The following is a 7,811-nucleotide window of genomic DNA, read 5'->3' on the forward strand; positions in this document are numbered from 1 at the left end:
ATTTAAAAGGTGATAAAGTGAGTAGGTCTTTGCCTGAAGAAACGAAGTGCTTCTATTTCCAGAGGTATAGCAGCTTCTTACATTATACTTGTGTAGAACAGCCTCCAGCAGAGAGAGCGGTATGTACTGTAGCTGGAGTGTGTTTCTTAGGCTCTCGGCAGACATTTTATCTAATCAGTTCATCTTTCCATTTATGATACTGTACTTTAATTCCTCTACAGTAGTTTACAAGAACTTGGCTAAAGGACTTTAGTCTTTTTGTTAAACAGTACCTTTTTCCAGTTGAATCTTAATCTATAATAAGACTTACCTCTGTTCTCTGTTAACTGTTTGAAACGTCATTTTAAAAAAAATCCCAGATGGTATGATTTTCTTTGGTTTTAAAACAAATTGTTTTAATCAAAATCAACCTTGGATTTAGTTTATGCCAAATGTGTTTCTACTGTTTTTCCCTAAAATGTATGACCAACTCCTTTATTTTGTTGTGACAGGTTGCTCTGTTTGTGCCACTTGGGAGAAATTAAGCAATCTCGAAAATATAAATAGATATATTTTTTTACTCTCATTAAGAATGACAAACCTGTGGCATATTTCCATGACAAAGTTCTCTACACTCTGGAAGAGCTGACACCAAAGAGAGCTGACCACTCTGCACCACAGTGTTTAATCAGTTTGCAAAGATTTAGAGTTCAGAGTCTTATTAAACCTTTTTGGACATCAGGCAAATGAGCTGTATCTTGCTTGAGCTGCATGCACTGCTGGTTGGATAGGTCCAATTCATTATTGGTTCTGGTCTTTTTATGGGATTTGTTGAACTCGTGACCTTGCAGGGCTTATTAAAGTGCACACGATGTGTTGACCTCTTTTTATTTATCCCTGAGCCATTTAGTGCTGACTTTTAACAGTTTGCATTCCATTCCTTGTTTTCTTTCTCATCCAGGCAGAAGCAAAGGGCCCCTTTGCTGAGTAAGAGAGCAATTAGCCACAGCAGGTGGCTGATTTCTACCCACTGCACAGCACTGCAGTAGTGTTGCTTCTGAAACCAGACCATAAGCTGCCACCAAAAATCTAATGGTATTATCTTTCCATCAGCATTCTCAACCTGACAAATTCCCTAATTTAAGCTCTAGTCTTGTTCATAAAACAGTTCCACAGTGGACTAAAGATGAACCTTCCTTTAATCTGCCTCTGGCCATTCATAAATCACGAGTTGAACCAGCCACTTCCTGTGGCCATGTGAGCTTTCATAAACAGAGCTGGCATTGCAAAACTAAAGAAGGTGCAGAGCATAACTCTGTGACATTGGGGTGGAGAGCACTACACAGAAAATGTGTGTCAGACTTCTTTCATTCTAAATCCAGCAGCTGACTAGTTGCAGACCATCTCTCACCATTATACACACATTATCAAGCTGCAATGTTGGGTTACCCTTTTCACTTATCAACTGTTACAGGTCTGTTACTACTTTGCTTGGTGATTCAGAGGTGTAACAGCAGCAGATTAACTTCAGACCCCCCATGCCACCTTGTTCCTTTCATAAATCCCAATTAGACACCAAGAAGGTGTCTCAGGCCCAGGTTGAAAGTGTTTTGAGAAAGGGACTTCTGTATACTAACACCTTAAAGGTTGACTAAGTTACATTGATAAAATTAGTGGTCAAGTCCTTGAGCTGGTGACTACCAATTTATTTGTAGATGTGAGACAAATGGTTGAATGTGACTGCCTTGACAAGGTATTCACACCTTTTTCACATTTAGTTACATTACAACCACAAACCTCTAAGGATTTTATGTGGTATATGGTAGCACATAATTTTGATGTGAAAAGAAAATGATGCATTGTTTTCAAGCTTTTTTTTCCAAATGAAAATTTGAAAAGTATGGTGTGGATTTATGTTCAGCACCCTTGAGTCAGTGCTTTGCAGAACCATCTTTTACTGCAAATCCAGCTGCAAGTCTTTTGAGATACGTCTCTGTTTATGTCAGGGTTTTGACTGGGCCATTCAAACACACCTGAGCTGTGGATCTTTACAGCTCCTCCAGAGTTACCATGAGCTTCTTGGTTGTGTCTTAGAATAATGCTCTCCTGCCTGGCCTGCCACTCTATGTGGACAGCCATATTTGATAGGTTTTACAGTTGTGCCATACTCTTTCTAGCAGGACAACGACCCCAAGCATCCAGTCAGAGCTACAATGGAACGGTTTAGATGAAAGCATGTCTATGTGTTAGAATGGCCCAGTCAGTATCTAGACCTAAATCCAACTGAGAATCTGTGGCAAGACTGGAAAACTGCTGTTCACAGACATTCTCCATTCAGTCTGACTGAGCTTGAGCTGTTTTGCAAAGAAGAATGGGCAAAACTTTCAGTTCTTTAGATGTGCAAAGCTGGAAGACACAAACCCCAAAAGACTTGCAGCTGAAATTGAAGCAAAAGTGGTTCTACAAAATATTTACTCAACAGAGTTGAATACCAATGTACACCACACTTTTTAATTTCTTACAAATTTTCCATTTGTTATAAGTTTTGAAAATCATTGATCATTTTATTTTGACTTCACAATGAGGCTCTTCTTTTTGTTGGTCTATCACATAAAATCCCAGTAAAATACTTTGTTTGGGATTGTAACTTGACAAATTGTAGTAAAGTTAAGGAGTATAAATACATTTCAAGGCACTGAATAACACTTAAAAATTACTCTCAAACCGTCCCAGAATGCAGATTGTTCACCTCCAAACACTCTTTGACTTGCACTTTATCTGAGTTCAGAATTTGCTCTTAAAAACTGGGAGTGAAGTATCATTTTAATTTATCTCCACCATAAAACACTGTAGACATAAAGATTGACAAGAAGGTACAGTTCAGGATTCTTTTCAGTACGACTTAAAGTTAGTTTACGCACAACTGTTTGTTTTCAGGCTTCATTTCTGTTTGCCTGTTTCATTAAGAGAGCTGTCAGGGAGTGACAGACACTGGTAGTTACCATGGTGACCCTAATGAGCCACTGGCAGTAGCTTTAACATTTCTAAGTTGAATGATGTTGGAATTTTAGGCAGTAGCTGCATTGACGTCTTTCAAAATTACATCTGGGTTTTAATTTTTTTTAAAATATTGTTTGAAACTCTTTAAAAATGTACTGTCTCTTGTAAAATGTAGAGCGTTTGGTATAGACATTCTTTTAGTTAGGACTAGCAGAGTTATTTGAACTTCTTTGTTTCTATATGTTAGGCATTTGGTTTGCAGTCATTTCAATTCATATTCCCACCTTTTAACTCCCCCACCCCCAATACATTTAGATCAAAGGCACACCCCATGATTATGGCTTTCTGAGATTTCAGTTTCACGAATCTCAAACATGTGTTTCTCACTCTTGCTGAAAGTTTAATTTGCTCGCTGATGGAAGGCACATGTAAGTGGCTTGAGGAGAAGTATTCTTGACTGAAATCAGCTTATTACAAATCAATTTTAAAATAATGGGACTTCTGGGTCAAAATGCTGTTACAAACCATGGACAGAGATCTTTTCAGGTGCTTGAAAGAAAACCGTATTCATCGTTCTTTAGATTATAATTTTTAGGCTGTCCTAAAGATCAATGCAAATATGGAGCTTCAAAAGAATCTGGTGTGGTGAAGATGAAAAATGAAATTCAGACAGCAGGGCGTCCTCACCAGTCTTCATAAAACCACTGCTGAAAGATTCTAACTTAGGGGTCCATAACCAGATGGAAACCATCAGCTGTGACACAGGTGGGCACATGTAAAGAGTGCCTGATTACTTTGTCAGGCGAATCTGAAAAGATGTATTAGTGGAAGCTTCTTTCTGTTTTGACAAAGTTAAAACTGTTAACTAAATCTAACACTAACAGAATTTAAAACTGAATAATGGTTTGTGCTGTGGCTCAAAACAAAAGCAGCCTTTTCGTTAAAGAGGGCAAAAACACTTCCTTTCCTTCATTGCCCTTTGAAACAACAGTAATACTTGATGCTTTCAAAAGTTCAGAAAAGCATCAGTATTTTTGCAGGCTTAAATTTCAGCTCACATGTAAAGCTCTGATATCTAGTCCATATGTTTCTTCTTCCATCTGTCTGAAGGATAAGTTATCAAATTTACTCTAAAACAATATCATTTTGCCACATTAAAAGCACAGCTCCATATAATAGTGATAATACGCTATTGTTTTCAAACCCAACAAGTGGTTAACATGTCACGTTCGCTAAAAGCAAACCTAATGCAGGCACTACTTCTTCATCAAACTTTGTATGATCTGTTCAAATGGTTTTAAACATTTAATCTCTGCAAGTTTGTAGTTCTCGGTGATCAGGTTTAAGTTGATAGTTTGATTCTACCAAAGATTTTTTTATTGTCAGTATTTGGAAAATTCCTCAGACTTGTCATTTGAACTGCTTCATCACAGAAACTAAATTGCATTCCTTTATCAGTTTTTATGACTGAATTGGAGCTTTTATGGGAAATGATATTTAGTAATAAAAATTTAGCTGCAATTGTCATTTTAATTAACGTTTCCATCTTCACGAGTCTGAGAGGACATAACTCATATCATGCAGGTATTGCACAGCTTGTCCAGTGACTGACTTCAGGATTTAAAGTAGAGGTTCGGTTTCACAGCAGACCCAGCAGACAGCCTGATTGGCCCTTTTGGTGACTGACTAGAATTTGCACAGGACACATTAGCTGTCAATTACTTATTAAATTGCTTTCCATAGCTGTGTTTGAAATGGGTACAGGGAAGCTGGTGAAGGATCAGGATCGCAGCAGGAGGAGCCTCTTTCATGTGGCAGAAGGGAAAGTTTGCCTTTGTTAGGACTCGTGAAGCCAGAGTTAAAGACATGGAAGCTGTATGGCGCACAGCAGATGCCCGTGTTGATCCTTTAGGCTAATTTGTTTGACAAAAAGCATGAAAAAAGACTCAAAGAATGCTTTAGTTACCTGTTTTTTTGTGCAAGGGAAAAAAAACAAGTAATTTTTTGTGGCAATTTGCCATTTTAGTTAACATGCATGTTTGTTTGTTTTTTATTCAAAACTTCCATAATAGAGATGGTGTGATTTTTGTCTGAGCTTTGCTGTTTAATAATTGGCACCAGGTTGCTGCTTTTTGTTAAAGGGTTTGGCATAGGTATGTACAGGGCCTGTAGCTGGCCCTGAAGTAGCCATCCACAGGGGGGCACAAATGTTAAACCTGCCATTCCTCCATTTGCAGAGACAAATGAGCCAAGTTATTGTGACTGACTCCAAAGGAAAACCAGCAGCTTTTTGTCTGGATGAGGGCCATGCTCTGCATTCTTTTACTCCCAAAGTTATTCATTTGGCTGTGTTGTTGTGAAACAGGCATGTGGGGCTGATTAGATGACAACTGATGCTACACAACATCCTTGAGAGGAGGGAACAATTAGCACTCAGTCACTTCACTTGGTATATGATATTATGTGGCCTCAGGCATAGGAGAGCATAATATTAAACAGTATTACAGTAAATCATTTGCAGCAGAGCCAGGTCATCCTTTGGTTCACCTTTATTTCTGTCTACTTAGACAGTCTCCTGCCTTCCAAGCTTCAGACTTTTTTTTTACTTCAATCTGCAGACAAACCCTATACTGGTGGTTAAATATGTACATCAGAGCGCTTGCTGCCGTAAAGAGTGGCAACTGTGGCTCCATAAAGTTCGGCTATGACTCATGGGGGAGCCTACTGCAGTTAGTGATTAAAGGAGGTGGCAGCAAGTGGAACAGGAGCTGCTTGAAGTTATTCTTACAGAAGCTGTTTTGAAAGGTTTGAGGTTACTGAGCAAGAGTAACTTAACATTTAAAGTTACAGTAATTAGAAAGAAGAGGGTTTTTTTTTTCCTTTGACATACTGCGTCCTCATAGATGTGTAAGAAATAGTATGTTTATTTGATGTGTGCAAGACATTTACTGTACATATAAAATTTGTTGAAGTTGTTCAGTATGTAAAATTTGTACTTTATTTGCTTCACTTCATTAGCTTAATAAAGCCAGTATCTCACTGGGCTGCAACTGTTGGCGACTAGTTGGAGAACAGTATTCACAAAGAAGTCTCCAAAATATCTTGAAATGTTTGGTTCTCAATTTCCTCCTCTGAGTTGCTGTGGTGTGCAATTAATCTTGTCGCTTGAATTTTGAACGCGCTCAAAAAAAATTGTGCAACAATTTTTTTCTCAAAATAGTTGGTGCATCTCAATTTTATCGCTTGTGTCTTGAACCTGTCTCAAAAGTGCTACAGCTGTATTTTGAGACCTGCACAGAAACTTCTAAAAACATCCAAAGCTACAACCCGAACTTTACAGGTCTAAAAATCACACTGATGCTAAATAATTATTGAAAAACTGGTTTAAATGTGCATGTCTTCATTTTAAATGTGTACTTCAATCATAAATGTGGAGGTAGCTGACTAAGTGTATATAAAACGTGCCGAGGCAGGTACCATGTGAGCGGATGTGGGCAACAAAATAATGTGCACAGAGAAGGTTCTGAAGCCATGCACACAAAAATAGGTCATGACTTTTAAAAACTGGCCATGGCTTGCTAGTCATAAGGTTGCAATGATTCAGAATTCAGTCAGACTGCGACTTACATATTTTTTCACAATTTTGAGATATTAACTAGTCTCTAACAGTTGCAGTCCAGTGAGAAACTACCTTAAAGCCCCCTTCGAGGATGATGGCCTTGGTATACTCTCCACAACTTTTCAGAGCATGGCTGGATTGTGGCAATTTGGAAAACCTTCATTCAATGCGACTCTGTTATGCTCTCAGTACTTGCAAGAAAAGTTTTTCCCTGATACACCCGCCTGCATCCTCACCACGCTCTATGCTTCCACTCTGGCATAACTCTTTTAGGATGCAGGATGCTTTATGCTAGACGGTCACACCACATTAACACAACACTGCCATCGTTGGTGTCATGTTTGCACTTAGTTGTTTCCTGACCTTGTCACAATGATAGTCATAGCTTAGGTATGAAGCCAGTGCGGCCAATCCTGCTTCAAATTCTCCACAACCAAGCCACAGTGGTGCATGCCTGCCCCGTGTTGTGGAAACTGCTGCCGCCTCACCAATCTTCATTTAGGACCCCGATTCTCTGCAGCTATAATGATAACCCACCACACTACGAATGACCTATCATCCTCTGTTACACATATTGGGGAACCCATTTAATTCTTAATACTCTTTAAAGACTTAAACAACCCTGCACAGACCATCTACATTCTGGCTGTTGTTTTACGTTTTAGCTGGGTAATCATCCAATGTGAAGGGGGTCTAGGCTAACAATTGAAAGGGCAAATTCTGCATTGAATTTATTCAATGTTAAACACTAGATGTGGGAACTGAGTGAGTATAATAGACAAGAAAGATACATAAATTTTGAACTGTTGCAGTTCTGTAGCGTGATGCACAGGTTTGAACCCAAACTCTAAAAACTAAACACACCCTTTCAGTGAGTGCATTTTGGTTTGGATTCATTACAAGGAAAATTGTCCTTTTTTCTCCACAAAACCAAGGTTAAAGAAAATGTTGATATGTAAATAAAACAATCTGGCTGAATGTTTGCTATCCTAAAAATTTATGTGGAAATGTACAGTACAGGTGCTGGTCATAAAATTAGAATATCATGAAAAAGTAGATTGATTTCAGTAATTCCATGTAAAAAGTGAAACTTGTATATTATATTCATACATTACATACAAACTCATATATTTCAAATGTTTATTTCATTTAATTTTGATGATTACAAATGACAACAAATGAAAATCTTAAATTCATCATATCAGAAAATTAG

The 7,811-nt window shown here is 38.2% G+C and overlaps 1 protein-coding gene across 2 annotated transcripts in view; it reads left to right on the forward strand.

Moving 5' to 3' along the window:
* Positions 1-7,811, forward strand: part of uvrag (UV radiation resistance associated gene) — a 147,982-nt gene that overhangs the window by 85,113 nt on the left and 55,058 nt on the right. The window lies entirely within an intron of this gene.

Source organism: Kryptolebias marmoratus, linkage group LG13, assembly GCF_001649575.2.
Source record: "Kryptolebias marmoratus isolate JLee-2015 linkage group LG13, ASM164957v2, whole genome shotgun sequence".
Lineage (NCBI taxonomy): Eukaryota > Metazoa > Chordata > Actinopteri > Cyprinodontiformes > Rivulidae > Kryptolebias > Kryptolebias marmoratus.